A 19,205-nucleotide genomic window follows, 5' to 3' on the forward strand; every position below is an offset into this window, starting at 1 on the left:
TTTTCCAGAATTAATTTGTAAAAATTTTGATAGCATATTATAACACTGAAAGAAGTGAAGTCATTTCAAAGAGTCTGCTGTATATTGATCTAATGATACTCACCAACTTATGACATGACTTTATGGGTACTGAATTATAAGAAGAGCTACTTATGAAATGGAGGGGTTTGGCCTTTACCTACACTTCATACGTAATAAACATATTTTTATTATTTCTTTTGATTTAATTATTATTTTTTTTTAGATATTGTCCATTTATTTTTAAAATGACTCCAAAACACTGTCCAACCTGCAAGTGAGGACATTGATTTGCAACAGTATGCGGCATTCATCTTTAAAATTGTATTAATTTGATTATTTCCTACGTTCGTCACTCAATAGATATGCAAGGTCTTTATTTGATACAAGATATATGATACAATATCTGTATCAAATTACAGATATTGTGATTTTGAAATCCCTATACATGCTAAAATGCTCTGCATGACTAATGTGATTAAATGCTCTAAAAATTGTAAAAAAAAAAAAAAAATTGAATTAAATAAAATTTTAAACTTAGCCCAATTTGACTTATTCTAAGGGCACGAGTTATTGACCCCTGTTAATTCTTCTGGCGCAAATTATATAGTCCATCTACCGGCTTCTTGGTTTTTTACAGCCATTACAGAAAGTATTTCGATCAGCAGTGAAGGTCCCATTCAGGTGTGTGACCCAAAGAAAAAGATCAGTAGAAGCTAAAAAAAATTTTCTCTATTAGTTAGGATGTAGTGAGTCTTTTTTAACTAAGTGATTTCTAAAAGAAAATATAGATTTTTCTTAATGTAGTAAACAATCAAATATTCCCATCAAGTTTAAAATCAGTTGATTCCAGCCACCTGCAGACCACATGGTGTTTCCTATTGGCTGCTTGACTGCAAGATTTTTTGTAAGGTATTTTATCTAAAACAAAACCCACTCATGCTCTTTGTGTTCATTATAAACTTTGGCTGCTTTTTTGTTTGTTATTCTTGCAATAACCATAAACACTTTATAGACATAGTTGTGAAAGCTCTTGGAAAGCGATTACCTAGAAAAGTTTGCCTTAATTATAACTGATATCATCACCACTATATACAACACATCTATTGCAGTTGCATATTTTCCTGCAGTCATTCAGCTGTAATCGTCCATGTGGATGACCACTGCCATAGCTGCTATCCTTCTGTTAAATTACTTTGTGCATCTTCATGCCAGATTTTTCCGCAGTTGTGATTATCACCACCCAATGTCCACTCGCTGCCCAGATCAACATGGCCACTCTGGTTGCATGACTCTCTACCAATCCCTACCCTCAGTAATACTTCCGATTAAACCTAAAACAGCATGTATTTAGACAGAGTGCAACAGGAAATCAATTCCCCACAATGAATCTTTGAAGAAACTATGAAAACATGAGGTTTAACTATGTCTAATATTCACTAATGAAGTTGAAGTTATTTTAAATCTGTTTTTACTAGTTTTAATTTGCAAATAAACATTTGAGTTACAATTATCTCCTTTAGGCCTCTTTTCCTTTTTACACCTAAATGCAAACAGGTAAAAATAATTGCTTTTAGTGGAAAGCTAATTCATTAATGTTGTGATGCAAATGATCGATTAGTGATGATGGTTTAAAGTTGATTGATCTTATCAATAAACAATTAATTGATGAACAGCTACTTTCCTTAAAACGTTTTCTTTTGTATCAAGAGAATCTGTACATATTATGTAGGGCTAAATATATATATATATATATATTTTTTTTTTACAATACCCTGAGTTAAAAAGTGCTCATCAATATATTTTTGCAGTTTATTGCAACATTTTTATCAATTATTCTCTGCTTAATCATCATTAAGTTAGACATATTAATATGCTAAAACAAGATGGGAACCTATTGGGTCACTCAATAAAAAAGAAACGCTGAATAAAATATGTGAAACACTTCTAATGTCCAGTATGCAGAAATATAAAACTATATAAAGTTTAGTTTACTATATAAAACTATTCTCCAAAGACCTGTCTTTGGATAAGAGACATGTCTTTTCTATGTTACAAAGTTTTACCTCCACTTTTCTCCACATCATTATCTTCAGAGCACAGCAGAGAAGTTGATGCTGCTCTACTATGCAGCATGGCTAATTGGGTGCTATTTCAGTTACTGTATATAGTTCGTCAAGTGTTTATAGCTACAAACGGAACTCTGTAAAGGGCATTCTGCATTCTCGTCATCAGTAAATACTGTGAATAATTCTTGATTGGACTGTTGATCAATTCATGTTTCTGCCTTCCTACTGGCATTACTTCTCCTGCTATATGATAAAAACTACACCTAAGAATAAACAATGCTTTGACACACAGATATCAAGATAGACCTGTTAAATAAAGGCCTTAGCGATTTATAGCTATTATAATTTAATTAATAATAATAATAATAATAATAATAATACATTTTATTTAACAGCGCCTTTCTAGACACTCAAGGTCACTTTAAAAATAATACAAAAAATAAATAAAAAGAGAAGAAAATACAAAATACAGATACAGGAACATGTGTAAATTAATCAGTTGTGAGTGTGTGTGTGTGCGTGTCTGCATGATTGTATGTCACTGTGTTGCCCTGCGTTGGACTGGCGACCTGTCCAAGGTGGGTGGNGATGGATGGATGGATGGATGGATGGATGGATGGATGGATGGATGGATGGATGGATGGATGGATGGATGGATGGATGGATGGATGGACGGACGGATGGATGGATAGATGGATATCAAATTTAAAAACTTCAGGTTTGATGATTGGAGGTTTTCTAACAAACACTACCGTTCCTATTGCCAATTCCCTTGACACTAGATAACTGGTGTTTTTCATATTACCTATCAAGCTGTAATGAAAAGGATTAGTGTGATCAGTGGGCACAAAAGCAAAATACTTCAGCGGGTAGGTGTTGGTACATCTCATAAGCTTGAACAATGTTTTGCTTTTGTGTTTTGTTTTTGTTTTTATGTGCAAAGTCTCCCAGTTAAATTTGAAATATGAACATAATTTCTGTCCAAATTTAAAGAAATCTGGTCAGAATTCAAACTTCTGAAAGTACTTTATATATAAAATGATTATGTAATGTATAATATTATAATAGTTTTTAATTAAGAGTAATTTTTATTTGAATGTGCTTTACTGGAGGCATCCATGTTAGTCAAAGATCACTACTGCCACCTACCGGTTTATGACGTCACTGTGCGGTTTCGGCTGTGATCAATCTGGTGTTTGTCACATCGTGCTTTTATCTAAGTCATCTTGAAAACATTCTTCTTCGACATGTTGGCGACATATTACGTGTTTTTTCTCTGGCCAGAAGTTTGATGGTAAATCCTCCCTCTTCAATTTGGCAATCCAGCGACGAATCCGTACGTAGTGGATCATGAATCGGAAGGTGAAATAACACATTTTTTCTTTCGATTTTACCCGATGCAATCTGACATCCAACTGCTATGCATGTGGGCATTGTCAGTTTAACAGTAGCTCCCGCGAATTTAAATGGTGAAATCTTCACTAATTGTTGTTGATTTCAGATGTGTCTAGTAGTTCCCATTAATTTGCTTGTAAAGCGGGGAGAATGGCGCTAGGCTAACCGCACCGCACTGCCAGAAGATGTCGGGAGTGAGGTGTTACTATATTTTTGCAAAAATGGCCGGTCCCGAAATCAGTGATCACGATGAAAATTATTATTCTTATTTTTTTTACTTATTAATGATCAGTTCATTAAATCAATGCAAATGTATTAGTTTTAGGTTTCAATAATGATCCATTGATTATTCCTTGCTGACCGGACTTTTCCTTTTAAAAAGTCTGAAAAAATATTGAAATTGCTATCGTTTTCCACTTTGGATAAGAAGTCAACTTAAATATAATAACGCCTGATGATACACTGAGTTTTTTCAATCTGAATAACAGTGTTTCTCAAATTATGGAAACAGTTATATTCCAAAGATATGTATTGGTCAAAAACAAGATTTCAATCCAAATGTCCTAAATCTGTTTAGTGACTGTCTTTGTGACAGTGATTAAACACGACAAGAGTTTAGGTGCTGAAAGTTTGATATCAGCTTTTTTTTAGTTTCTTTCTACAAACTTATTTAGTTACTTTGAAGAATTCAGATGTTTTTGAGGAATGGTATGGCTAAATTGAATTTGCATGAGAGACATTATAAGGGAAATTATACAATTTAGTTATTATTAGTCTCAGTAACTGTTTATAAACTTTGTTGACCAAAGTATTCCCTCATTTCCCTCATCTATCAATAGCTTCTATAGCAAAGCCCATAGCCATGAAGACTGTCTCTGCAAACAGTCATGAAAAAACAGGTTATTCTCTGGAGTTCATGCAATTCCAGCATAGTGCCATAGTAGGATGCAGGTCTAGTTGTGAAATTAATCTGCTTCTAAAAATGTCACCAATAACTTTCATTACTATATTAACAAAGTGGAAGGCATCAGGCACAACAGCAACTCAGCCACAGAGTGGTGGGACAGATAAACTGAGTGGGACAGAAGGTGTCACAGACTGTCTCTAGAGCCATCCATTAGAGACCAACAAACTTTAGCTTTCTATAGCCAAACTGGTACATCCAAGCCATAAATCCAAATAGCGTGATGCACGATTCGGATGCAGTGGTATAAGGCATGCCGGCACTGAACTCTGAAGCGGTGGATACATTCCCTGGGGTCAGTGATTGCTCTCTTCATCTGGACGTCTGTGTGGGTTTAGCAGTTGCCAAGAGAACAGTACCTGACTGTATTGTGCCAAAGGTAAAGCTTTTGTTTTGGGGTATTTATATGTGGGTTTGCTTTTCTGAAGAACCTTCATTCTAATAAAAGGAACTGTTCAGGAGGGCAAGGAGTTTGGACCAAAGTCCTGCATGGGTCTGATTTCAAACTGTATCTGCCCGCACCCGTAAAGTTCAGAACCAAGATCTGATCCGTTATCCTCAATTATCCCCATTTAAAACCCAGCCAGGACCACACGGACCCGTAAATACTGAAGTGCGACCCAACCCGCGATCACAAAGTGCACACACAGCCGTTTATAATAACAGAGGCAGAAAAGAACATCCCCTCACGCTCACATCCAGTGCCCACTCTGCTAACAGATTAACAGCTATAACTTGGCCGAAGTAAGAAGGTTTGCCTCGTTGCCCGCTGGGTACCCGACGTGGTGCAGGACTCTGGTTTGGATAATCCCATGCTCTCAACTTGCATTGAGATTACTTTTAGTTAGTGATATTAATGGAGTGGGACTGTGGGAGGAAGCTGGAGTACCAAGAAGGAACCCAAACGAAAATGTGAAGAACATGCAAATTCCATACTGAAAGACCCTCAGTTAGGAATTGAACCCAAAACCTTCTTGCTGCAAGACTGACAACGTGTGGCTTCCTACCACTGCAGCTTTCTGTCAGCAAAATTAAATAAAAAGGACATTTAGAAATGAAAGCTCTGCAGAAACCTTTTGTTGGAACATTTGCTTGTGTGATACATTAGTTGCTCGCAAGGTTACAATGATGCATGTTGAGCGATGATATTGATGATATTGTTTTGCTGCTACCCTTCTTTGGGATACCCTGCGGGTAACGGGACAAAGATGGATTCAAAGGGTTGGTGGTGTTTGTCTTGATCCCTGTGTGAATCTCATGATGTTTGCTTTGGTCTTGATCTATACCTGGCTCCGCTGAAAGAGGATGAACTTAAAAGAGAGTCTATCTGTCTGATGTGTGCTCTCTATCAGTAGATAGATGACGTCTCCACCATGTTTCACCAACTCACCTTCATCACTGTCTTTCATCGCCGCTGCCAGCCCCTCTCTGTTCTCTCAAAGTTCCACACGGGAGAAAAATAGAAAAGGGAGACATAAAGAGAATGTGGGCTATGAGGAGAAGGTGCACATCGCAGCACTGATGGCACTTCTTACGGCAGCGCATGTCCTGGCTTTGATACGGTAAAAGAGTGCTGTAAGACTGCGGCGAATAAAGACGGATCTCTGTTTGAGAGAGGAGGTTCATGGCGCTCCCATGTCTGCTCTCGTTGGGAGGGATTCTGTCTTGAGGAGAGGCTTGAATATTTTCTGAAGGCCTTGAGTGTTTTTCTGAGTCTCCAGAGGAAGCTTTGCTGGCTTCTTGTGTATGTGTATGTGTGTGTGTGTGTGTGTGTGTGTTTGAGCATTTGTGTACCTGAAACATGCGGGAACAAACTGTAAGCACTACAAATGAGCAGTTTCCTTATCATCAATCCCACCTTTCACGCTGTTGTGAGCTTTAATATAACAGATACTCGCAAACACTCAGAGGGTCGCACACATGCATGCTTGAACCTATGTACACACAGCCGTACTACCATGCCGGCTCCCCTTCTTCCAAACTGTCACAGTTGAGGAGCACTTGCTTCAAAGGCAGCTGTCTCTCATCTCCCTTTATCTCCGTCATCTTTTCCTCGGTTACTTTTTCTCGCCTCTGTCACTTCACACGTTTTTTTTTCTTCTTCTTTTGCTCATTCCCCTGTGCTTCCCTCTCTTGGTTTTCCACCTTTTCTCTTTCTCAACTTTTCCTTTGTCTGCTCTACTTACCTGCCAGGGAGATTCTCTATCAGAAAAAAAAAAGTGATGTTTTCTTTTTTTTATTATTTTAAATTCATCTTCCATTTCTGGAGAGCTCACTTTTTGTGAAATGTAGCCTCAAAGGATCCACATCACAGGTTGTTCAGTGTCCACCGTGCACAAATCTGAGTCCAGCCCCCACCCGATCCATCAGACAGCAGCAGCCAGCCTCACCGACTCTGGCTTCATTTCTCATAAATTAGTCTTACCTCTCACACACTTTGCTTTTGTTTCTTGCTCTTACTCATTCCATTCTCACCATGCCCTCTCCTGCCTCCCATCTCTCTGTGGTCCTCACATTTCATTTTTCTTCCTACAAATGCCACACTGCAGTCCCTTAAGAAATGTCATTTCTGTCTTCTCCTTTTGTTCTGTAATTTCTCCATGTCCCTCCTTTTCTCCTGGGAATTCATTTATCGTTTGCTGTTCTTCTGTCCCCAGCTCTCTGATCTCTCTGTCTCAGTCTCCCGTTTTATGCATGTCTCTCTGTCTTTGTCTCCTGTGCTCAACTGCTCTCTTTTTCTCTTTTTTGTCTTTTTTTTTACTCCACAATGAAAAAAAAATCAGTCTGGTTCTAAAGATGATGTCTGTTATAAGTCTGTGATGGACTTTCTCTGCCATTGTAGCATTAATGTAGCATTAATAGTAGAAATGTTTAGGACAAATAGGTTCAACACAGTACGGACTGTGAGCTCCATTCCACAATGCACTTAGTCTTACATTGTTTTCATCATACAATGCTGTAAAGGGTATTGGCTTCTTTAGATACATCTCATTGTCTCACTTTGATCTTTTAGACCACAAAGAAAAGTTAAACACAAGGCAGAGATAACCTCAGTCAAATAGTTTAATGATAAAGCAAAATAAAAGCTATTCCACCCAACCTGGCTCTGTGTAACCTACCTAACCACTGTAGGAAATAGCAGAATTTTTTTTGGCCACTCTAATTGTTTTTGATTTATTAACAAGAGAGAAGTTTTGACCATAGCATGCCAAAACACCTTCTCAACCAGATTTATGTCTGACTTTGACTAGGCCAATATGGACTAAGAAATAATAGGCTGTTGGTCTGCCATATAGAATGGTAGCATGATGCAAACGCACCACTGCTGTGCAAATGGGGAAGGATGGGTGTTTCCATTTTCTTTAACTTAATTTCATAATGATACTGAGGTGGCTTTAAATATATTTTTAGAAATGATGACGTATATTTTAGTAAGCTTTGAGTATCATTTACGTCTATCCAGGTAGAGCCAAGTGTCCTTTTTTTTTGAAATCATAATGTACTCACCCTTATTCTGATATGACACTACAGGGCTGTTGGGATGTATCAGTTGAGTCTACAGTAATTAGATAAAGTGTCTATCCAACCATCCATTTTCCATCATGCTTATACCTGCTGTGGTCTCCAGCTGTCAATGGGAGAGGGCTAATTGGCTTTTGGACTGTGGGAGGAAGCCAGAGTACCCGGAGGGAACCCACGCACGCACAGGGAGAACATGCAAACGGCATGCAGAAAGACCCCGGGTTGGGAATCGAACCAGGAACCTTCTTGCTGCAAGGCAGCTTTTACTATCCACTGCCCCACTATGCAGCCCACATGCAGCGTCCAATCCATCAATATTGTAAATTGAAATTTCATGTTTTTATATGTGGTTTTGCCACTTTAGTTTTGAAACCATACAAGTTTTACTTTCTATTTGTGTTTACAGTATATGCGGTATGACTGTGATATATGTAATTTAAAACATGTAAGGATAGAAATCTGTCTGAAATGTGTAAATTATTTCCATATGGGACCACAATGCTTTCATAATGTCTGCTTCATTCTTCTTAGGCTGCTCAATGTCATCATTTGTCTAGGGCGCTGAATGGACTAGGGCTGCCCCTTTTTTGGAGTAATTATTGTAGGTCTTCATCTTTTAAAAGAATAACCATGTTCATGGTCTTCTGTTTTCTATATAATGGCTCACTGTACTGGATTTAGGTCCAAAAGCCGTAGAAACTGCTGCTTTGCAGGCTGATAGAAGTTTGTCCCTCCTCGGTTTAGACGTTACTTTAGATTGGAGTAGAATGCATTACTTTTTCTTCAAGTTGTCATACGGTTTTTGCTTAAGCAGATTCAGTTATCCCTTAAAAACAATATTTTGTATTCCTTTCCCTTATTTAACTCTGGTGTAGGCAAACATTTTTTATCCTCATATATTTAAAAAAAAAAAAAAAATAATAATGGAAAACAATTGCAGTAAATATGTCGTACTAAGTGCCAACTAATGAACAAACACCTTGAAATATACCAGATCCTTCTTTCAAATGAATTTCCTTTCCTCTTGATTGGGTTATTATATCTTAGTTCTGTTTTTCAGAGAAACTTCAAAGTTTAAATTTTCAACATACATGATTCTAAACTACAGAAAACAAAAGCACATTTATTAACTTTTTCCTTCATATAATTTCAAAGAAAACCTCAATATATCTATAAACATATATATTTCTTTTGTTCCATGGGGCTTTCTGCTTATCTAAGTCGCAGTACAAATACTACTTGAGAATAGAAAGAAGTGATACCCATGTAAAGTAGTTAGTCAAATCAGGACTACTTTGCAATGCTGAGTATGAATTTGCTCAGTTCATGCCAAAAGCACTGCCAGAGTGGATCAGTTCAAACAGGGAGACTAAAAATGCTAGAGATACTGCTCTGAAGTGGTGTATTCTAATGGAAAAATATAAGTGTGAGCCGCAGAGCGCTGTGGGACTGTTATTGCAACTGCTAAAAGGGCTGCAACTTTAGTTTTTTTTTTTTTTTTTTAAACATCCAAAAACCTAAGAAGTTTGAGTGTTTTTTTTTTCCTCTGGAGTTTGCTTGTCATAATCCCTGTCCTCTTTGCGTAACCAGCAAGTAGAAAAGTCATTTTACCCCACAGCAGCTGTCAGTTATCTTTCCCGTTTATTATTTATGAGGTAATCCTTGGCACAGGCCGACACCGAGCTCCAGGTTGGGTGGTTCAGATGAAATAGCTAAGATGTATCACAAAAAATTTGATGCATCAAATGTGATTCTGGTTCTTTTGTGCAGCCTAAACCATCTCACACATGCTCCCAAGTGGTCCAAGAACCAATTTGTTAGGCCACCGGCATCAGACGAACCGGCTATATGAGAACATGCAGGCCTCATCTTAGATGCTAAAACACATTTGTCAGGTTTGTGTTTGAGACCAAAGCCATTCGTGTTCACGTTTTCTTCTGTTTTGAGATGTTGATTGTAGATTCATTCCATTTTGAGCATTTCATGCATTTCAACACTTGCATGTACAACCAATGGTCTTTTAAGGTTTTGCAAATTTTGCAGACTTTGCTGTTGGATTAAAGGAAAACGTATATAGTTTATATCATTGCTCCCCTCTTCTTTGAGCTCCTTTTAGTCAGACCAGAAGTGTTCCTTTTCCTGGTGGACCTCAGCACCGAGATTCCACTTGAGAACCCCCCCGGCGTCCAGACGTGCAGGCACTTGTGTTCCATCAAAATGCTAATAATATCATCTGCAATATCCAGAGCAATATTATTGTAGTGCTAATTGGTGAAAAAGAAATTGTTGATGGGAGCACCTGCCCACTCCACTACTCAATTATTTTTAATTACAATGGCTGTAATAAAAGGGAACAAATTGTGTAATGATCAATGTTTCGTCAGTAAGATGACAGTTGTGCTCTTATTGGCTGCAGCACAGCCTTGTGTGGCTCATTTAGATGGCAGGGAGACACTTGTTTGAGTCTGGCGGCGCTAAGTGAATGTGGGCTCTCAGGAGAGAGTCTTCTTTTCCTTTGGTTTTATGCAGCATGATTTATTCATCGCGCCGCACGTCTTTCCAAGTAGTCTTTGGGCAGTTCACATGTGCTGGTATGTGTGCTGAGTTTTAGAAGTTGGATATTTCATAATGTGAGGAGAAAAGAGGGAGTTAAAGTCCAAAGAATGCTAAAAGAGAAGTTCCAATAAATCAAAAAATCTAACTGCTGAAGATTTGTTAAGCGGGTTAGAAGAGAAACGTTCCTATTTAAAAGCTGCTCCTGCCGTCCAAGTTCTCAAAGTAGCATTTTTGCAGCAGTAGCCAGAGCAACGGGGTAATTAAAAGCTTTTGGGGAGTTTTTCCTTGTATGTGTCAGTTTGTCTAGCTTCCTTCATCGTGATAATGCTTAGCGGCTTTCGCCCGCAGGGACTGCTCCATCTTATTAACTTGTCTTGAGAGAAGGGGCTGCCGCACAGCCTGGAGAAAGACCTCTAACTCCTACACAGTCTTCCTCTGCCCCAAACACTCACTGCTTATTTCATCTTTTGATTGTCTCAGATAGCATCCTGACACAAAAGAGGAATTAGTTTAAAAGATTAGAAACATTGAGAAAGCAGTTGCTGTGTGGTGGATCATATTTAACGCAATGCAAAAAGCATTTACAGCCCTTGTCCTTGCATTAAAGCTACAAATTTCAGTGTTTTTAGCTGTTTGTGAGTATGTTTGCAGAAATAGCTGTACAACTTTTGCCAATCCTTCTTTGGAAATGTTTACACAGATTACAAACTCTTTTTATACCATTTTAACCCAATGTGTATGCTTACATTATGTTGTAGGTTTCTGTATTGGATTACTGAAAAGTGAACCTTCAGTTCTTCATTTAGAGGTGAATCCATGTTCCAATCAAGGCTGACCACCTTCTGTGTCCCTGCTGCAGAAAATAACCCTCACAGCACAGTGATACCAGCTCTATATGTACTGGTGGAATGGTGTATTCAGGGTGATGTGCTCTCTTTGTTTTCTGTTGAATAGCAAGGATAACATCAATTTAAAAATGTTTAAATGTTCAAAAATGTATTGATTGGATGGAGTGTGAAAGAAAGAAGAGATGAGGGGATGAAGGCAATGGAAGGATGAGGAAATTGAGGAATGAGGGGATGTAGGGATGAGGGAACAGAGGGATGAGTGGATGAAAGGATGAGAGAAAGGTGGGTTGAGGGGAAGAGGGGATGAGAGATGAAAGAAATGGAGGGATGAGGAGTGGGAGGGGATGAAGGGACCAGGGAATGGAGGGATGAGGGTCGCTGAAATATGGGAAATATGATCTTTGGGAGATTTCTGGTCTTGTTCGCTTCTCTGAGCCTGTGCTGAACCCCTCAGATGGACCCTGTAAAAGAAAAGGACAAGATGATGTAATGAGATTAACAGAGAAAGGAGGGCGGAGGGAGAAGGGAGGGTGGGTGGGGTTGAAGAATCGTGACAGACTTAGAGGAAGGGTTGAGTGGGGTATAATTAGAGAAGTAGTTAAGTGGTTAAGATGTGGCCCTGCTTTAACTCCATTGCTTGAACAAAGTACATTTCTGCATGTTTGTTAACTTTTACATGCTTTAAATCTTCTTAACTTTAGTCCATATAAAAACTTCAAGCATATGAATACTTATTCAAAGTGCTATACTGTATGTGGTCTGCAAGTTCCATATCTAAATGTTGTTTTATGTAGTTAAAAACTACTTTTAAACTGTTGATGCAACCTGGTAAAACCATTTTATCTTGTATCTGAAACTATGAGCTTGTTTTGATACAGTACTAAGGCCAGTTAGATCTATCCATCTCTGCAGTCAGCCTACAGCTGAACATAATGCTTATTGGGTTTAGCTGATATTACTCTTGCTCTCAATCACTTCCTGCAGTAAGAGGATGCTTTCAAGCTGCACTTTTGCCTCCTGTGAGCTCTTGTCATAGCTCAGTTGATTGAGGGTAAAAGAAAAGGGTTTGGCACACATGGGAAAAATGGAACATGCATATATGGAATGTGTGTGAGTATGACCATGCCTAATGTATAGGAGAACCTTTCCATCCTTGTAAAAACAGCCAAGCCACTTTCTTCTTTCACAGGATTAAAGGATATAAGCAGATATGTGCTTCAGAACCACCCAGACTCTAAAAGGCCCTTATCACATCCAGTGGCAGCATTAATACAAAGTCACGGTGGGAAAACATCTTCAGTGAGAAGCAGATTCTGCTGCTCATTCTACTAAGAAAGTCTGTTATAAGATTTCCAAACTGTTAAAAGTCCATCATTCTACAGTGTGAGGGATAAAACTTTCAAGACAGCAGCTGGTGTTCCCAGGAAACTAGAAAATCAATCTCTAGGTTAGAGAGGAATATTGCAAAAAGCTTAAAGAGGTACTTTTCAGAATCTGTAGGCCAGAATTGCAATAAGGAAAACAATGACCTTTCTGCATGGTCTGCAAACCTTAACCAGTTGCATCATTAGCGTCTGATTGGACCATGAGACTTCTGAAACAAATATCTTTGAAGAGGCAGTGCAGAATTTTCTAATGATACTGCCACCTATAGACAAAACACAAAACTGCAGAACTTTTCTCATAGCGCACCATAAGTTTTTTTTTTTTTTGCTGGTGAAGATTCTCAGTCATGCAGGTCATAGTCATTCCAAAAAGGTTTAAAGAAACAATCCGCTGGACTCTGTTTCCAAGTTTGAAGACATTTGGATGCCTGTCCAGGAAGCTTTTTCTTTTCAAGATGTCGGAATTAGTGTTGAGTTTGAAGCTTTCAAATGTCTGGATCTGAATTGAATTGAGAAGGCTTCCTGGAGAGGTAGCGAAACGTCTTCAAATCTTGAAAACCAAGTCCAGTGGATTTTTTGTTTTTGAACTTTTACGGAATGACTATGACCTGGATGACTGAGAATCTTCATCAGCAAGCTTTATGTTGTAGCCCAAAAACTTGTTTTGACTTAGAAAACATGCAAATCCAAGCAGAAGAAGGAGTCTGCCACTTATAATTGGGGAGTCGTTTGGGTTCTTTGATAGCCTGCAGTACTCAATACTGGTCTATGCCTCTGAAATGGGGGTCGTAAGGAGCATTTTTTTTTTCTTTCTTTACTTTTTTCATCTGGAGTTGCCAATGGTGTCTGAGTTGAGCTTGATGCTGGTCACTTCTGAATATCCACAAAATCCATAATGCATTTATTAATTCAAGCATGTTCTTCTTCAGGTGTTTAGCATGTTGGGGGACTGTTGATGATTTAAGATTGGTTTGTTTTTTTACAGTTGTTAAGTTTTCCATTCCGTGAGTTAACTTATCCAGCATCTGAAACGTTTTGGCATTGGATCTATAATAGAACAACTAAAAGACAAAAAAAAAAAAAACTACAACATTTTGCAATGACCCAATAATTAAATGTTCTGTTGGATCATAAACAAAGCTGTGCATAAGCAATGTCCACTAATCTTAATGAAATAAAGCAGTTTTATGAAGATAAGGGGTTTTAAATCTTCCACAATGATGTATGAGAGAGGCAGAGTCATGCAGACTACTTCAGATTATTGCTTGAATAATGGGCAGTGCTAAAGTTTTCCTATGACTTAATTGACAGTGTTTTTCCCATGCCTCACGAAATCTTTAAATTAACCCTCCTGTTTCCATCTACCCACTGTGCTCTCTTAATTTGAATACTTGGCAGCTTTAGTCTTTGCTTTTTATGTGCATATATTTCATTGTGCCACTTGTAATAAAGCAGAAAATGATGCTGTGCTCTGGTTAAAGCAGCTGAACTGGAGGAAGACAAATGGCAGGTGTCTGCAGCAAAGTCTGTTCAATTTTTGCTCAAGAGGACTCACTTTCATAACCAGCTACATGAAAAAGAACATTGAATTTGAACAAGCAAAATGTAAGAGGAATAAAAAAAAACAAAAAAAGAACAAAAATCAAGCTCTCTCACAGCTGTTAACTTAATGTGGAGCGGAGTCGGTATCGGCTGAGAAAATCAATCTTAAAAAGATTTACTGAATGTAGACAAATTAGCCGGCATAAATTAGGCAGTGCATACTCATTATGCCTTTCTCTCAGTGGAATTCAGCACACACTGCAGTGTCTTTATCGTTTAAATGCACTATCATAAATGTAATCATGTGTTTTATCCAGAAGCCTCTGATGCAATAAACACTGTCTCTTACTATTACATTGTAAATGTGTCCTGCACTGCTCAGGAATGCTGGGGTTGGACTCTAAATAGGAATATTAACTTCTTTTCCAGTTAACTTAACCTTAGTTCGAGTCTTCCTTCATCTGTTCTTGTCCTGTCTTTCATGCATCAATAGATGAATTATCATACATCCCTGTTTGTAATTGGAGGACAGGTTAGACAACAGGATAATTAGAATAGTGTGTGTCGCTACTCCATTTATTTTCTGTTGCCGTGTTGACGCAGGACTGGATGTGTTTCTCTGCCCTCCTTTGTCCTCTAAGTTAATATTGTTGATGTGGCACTTACTGAGGACACACAGCACAGACCTGCTGACAAACACAGACTTCCACAGCAGCATATGTGCACAGTTATGAAAGAATTTGTTTGCAGCAGTAGACACGACACAGATGTGCTCTTAATGCACACTAAATTGTCGGAATTACCTTTAGATAGCATTTTCAATTCCCTCACATTTTTACTGGGGGGCACCGAAGACAATGCAACTGCAATTTCCCTCTAGATTAATATTTATGATTTTGATGGTCGAATTACACAGGATTACATTAGAGGAGAAAGAATGATCCTCTCTCACTGATATGCACTTCCTTGTCAGCTCTTTGCAACTTATCCCTACTACTCAACGAACAGACGGTCAAGTTGGCGGCCACATTGAGTTTAATTAGCTGCCCCTAAATTTGGAGTGCACTCGCTGCTCTGATCATCGCTGCAGTGCTGACGGTAGATTTTTCTCCTATGTGGCTGGTCATGTCGTTACAAAATCCGACCACGGACTCTTGCTCTTCACACATAGTTAGCAGACCTTATGCTAGGGACTGTTTCATCAAAAAGTCAATGATTTTCCTCTCTGTATGTTATTGTCGATAAAGGTCCTCTGCCCAAATTCTTTTTTAACGCATAACAAATGAAAACGATTAAGAACGAATATAATCTTCACATAAATGTAAAATTCTGATAAGATGAATTAATGTAGGTTTAAAAATAAAAGCATATTTCAGAGGAGTTCTAACTGTCAACACATATTAAGATTACTAGGAGAAAGTTGCTTAGTTGACTACTTATGCAAAAAAAACATCCTCCTAATCGCTTCTTTAAAAAAAAAACCTTGATTGGCTGTAGTTGGCCATGTTGTTGACCTTTTAATAGTTATTGCTCTGCTGTGTGCAGAACTCAGCTTCTTCAATAGCTTTCAGTGGCAGTCCATGGTCGGTTTTCAGCAACAGTTTTTTTTTTTTCTCTCGAACGTCTTAAAAATATTAATAGAGGTCTATATTAAGATTCCAAGTGTAGGTTTTTCTATATAATTTGTTTAAAATTTTGTTGCACGATTATGCTAGCTGCTAGTTAGTACTTTAATTATTGTTGATGTATGGTTTTTGATCTATTTTTTTTTTAAATGTACAGATTTCTGTATCATTTCTTTGACATTAAAGAAAATGCTTTTGTAATTCATTGGCATTTAATTATTCCTCAAATATTTTCGCCACCCCTTTAATGTCCCCCTTTTCTCACACACTACAAATAACTAGATTACATCAAACCGCAACATCGAAACTCTGACGCCTGATTGAAATTATGATACTACTCTTTGTACTGCCAAACTATACCGTGCTGGCTAGTAGTGTACATCTTCTAAAGCATTTATTTAACATTATTTTGATTTAGATACAGGAATAAAAAGGAAATTTTACAATTAAAACTCACTGACTTAAATAGTGGATAGTGTCAAGTAAAGATTGCATTTTTTAAGATATACTGATTTTTTGTCCTTTTATCTAACAAGCTAATATTAGATCATTATTTAGCGAGGTTATCTTCTTTGGCAGCTATCCTGCAGCCTAAATCTTTACAGACATGTTTGTTGTTTTTCAGCTGTAGTTTTGAAACAGAAAAAGTTAATGCCACAAATCATTCTGAATAGGGTAACACTGAGAGTTTTTGCAGAAACCTATTTCTTCAAAAAAGAAAATGTGTTTTTCTTGTCAGGAAAACACCCATCTTTATGTTTTATGAAAACATTTTTAAGCTGTACAATTCTCTGCAACAGTGGAGATGATGTTAGAGATCAGACAATGGGGAAATTGTGATTGTTGGTTGGTTGAGTTCCCAGCTGGCGGATGCTGACCAAACTAGCATGGTAGTACTGTATGGCCCCCAGCAAGACGAAAATTGGAATAACTGTGGTGAAGTCATGGATACCACAACCAAGGTGTGAGCAGGGAGCCATGTGTTTGTTTCCACGAGTCTGCAGGCCGGTCCTCATTATAGTCGCTGGTAAAATATTACAGTTCAGCTGACACAGTCTAAGTGAATTGTCCAGAGCGGATTTGACAGCTTGGCTAGATTATGATGGATGATGACAACACGGGTGATGCAGAAGGAGCATTGATGTGTTTTTGTTGCTCATGCACAACTAATATGTACATCCAAACTGGGAATGGTGCTGCTGTAAAGGCAGGCATGCACTCAAATTGGAGTCTCATGGTTATGTTGAAAATAATTTAAAAACACAGCCATTTTTCATACCAACAGAGTCGAAGACCCTAAAATGCAATTAAAGAGAATTTAAAAAGAAATAATTGCTTATTTCATTATTTATCACAGATGTTGATACTGTACTGCTTATAATCATGTTTGATAGCAGATTTCTTTTCTCTTTGGCGTCGCCATCAGCGTAGCTTTATTTAATGAACATAAATTCCCAAAGCAAGTGGGAAATTAAATGGCTTATTGATAAAAACTTGATTGCAGTCCTTTATTGCAGTGGTCACCCTCTTTTTTTCTCTCCCAGAAAATAAAAAGCAACCTCACATCTTCAAACACAACATGAAAGCTCTGATTTCTTTTCTTCAAAGGAAAATGAACAGCTGCACAAGACTCTGATGCAAAATATGAAGTTTTGACTTTTCACACGTTCCTCGTGTCATTTCATTAAAGGCGCGCTGCTCAGAAAAACACATTTTTATCAAGAAATGCAACTATTTTGTTGTTTCTCTTGAGGAGCTTTTGATCATAAACATCAACAGCTTGATGTGTAAAGGTTTCTGGCTACTTTTGTACTTTCTAAATCTCCAAACAAAAATAAATTCTCTGACTGCATTTGACACAATTTGACTTGGCAGGTCAGGGTACATCATTAGGAAGTGCCAGCTGATGACAACTCCAGAACCTGATAATCTCATGACTATTCAAAGCTGGTGGCAGCACTCAATATCCACAGGCTCCTCAAGGAAATGACTTAGAAGCCGAAAATAAAGCTGATTGATAACCACAAAGCAGTGGAAGGCTATAAAGAGTTATCAAAGTGCTTCCAGCTTGCAAATTGAAGTGTCTGAAATATCATTAAGAACTGGCAGCTAAGGGGGAACTGTGTTAGTCAAGACAACATCTGGAAGACCAAGATAACTTTCAGATAAAACTGCTCAGAGTAGAGCAAAGCAGAAACCTCCCTCACACAACTACAATAGACCCACAGGAAGGTTTAGCTGACACAGGAGTGGGAAATGCATAGTTCCAGTGTGTAATGTTCATGTACAAACAGGCAATGCAGAGAGGTGCCCCTAAAAGGAGAGGTTTTCCTGCGACATAATCAAAAAAGTCTGCAGTTTGCACAGCAACAGCTGAATGACTGCAAGCGGAGATGGAAGAAGCTGGAGCAAGTTAGGTTAGAACATGTTTGGCAGTATGTGTGCAATCTGATGCTAAAAAGTTAATGCCAGCTGTTAACCAATGAGGGAACAACATTTTGCATCCCCCTTAAAGCATCCCACAACTATTATGTCTTTTTTATTTGTGTAAATCAGTATGTTTTTGTCAGATTTAAAAAATAATTGTATGCAGGAAGCCAAGAAATGGCACAAATAAATTGAATTTGACAGGAAACCTTCCTGTGTAAGCTCAGGAAAAGCAGAATTTGGCTGATTTCATGTGCCAGTAAAAAAATGGCAACTGATGCCATCAGTTGGAGGTGAAATCAAGACTTGAACCTGGCTTCACCAGGAAAGGCATCTGAATAAAACGGATATCTCATTAGTTCTCTGAGTTTGTGAGACAAAGGAGAGCTTCTACAGTTTTAATTTTCAACAATAAAATACAAAGCAATGATTCGATCACAGCAGTTACACTTTAATACATATTTAGAATATCTTCAGTCTTCATATAAAGTGGGCTACAAGAAAATTCTGTGTATCTGTTATAAGGCAGAGCTGATTTATAGCAGTTAGATCCTCAAACAGAAACTGACGTCCTCACAAAGTCGGAGAAAGATTCTAAAATTCAGCACCCTATCGTAGCTTGTTTTTGTTAGTTGTTTTGCTTTAGGGAGTAAACTCTGCAAAATATGTTCACATTATAGTTTTAAATCCCTTAAAAAGGCTTTGACATAAGCGTCCATGCATGTTTCTACTTAATCCAGTTTGTTTAAATCAAGGTAAACTATTCTTTTAACTTTTTCACTGTAAGCCTTGGAAATGACTGTGATTGGTTGTTGTGTTTGCAATAAAAATTGCTGATAATTACCCAATTACCT

General features: G+C 37.9%; 1 protein-coding gene across 8 annotated transcripts in view; it reads left to right on the top strand.

Annotated features, from left to right (window-relative positions):
* The window catches only part of msi2 (musashi RNA binding protein 2), a 357,407-nt gene that overhangs the window by 208,624 nt on the left and 129,578 nt on the right, over window positions 1–19,205 (top strand). The gene's annotated exons all lie outside the window — the stretch shown is intronic.

Source organism: Cyprinodon variegatus, unplaced genomic scaffold, assembly GCF_000732505.1.
Source record: "Cyprinodon variegatus isolate N-32 unplaced genomic scaffold, C_variegatus-1.0 Scaffold542, whole genome shotgun sequence".
Lineage (NCBI taxonomy): Eukaryota > Metazoa > Chordata > Actinopteri > Cyprinodontiformes > Cyprinodontidae > Cyprinodon > Cyprinodon variegatus.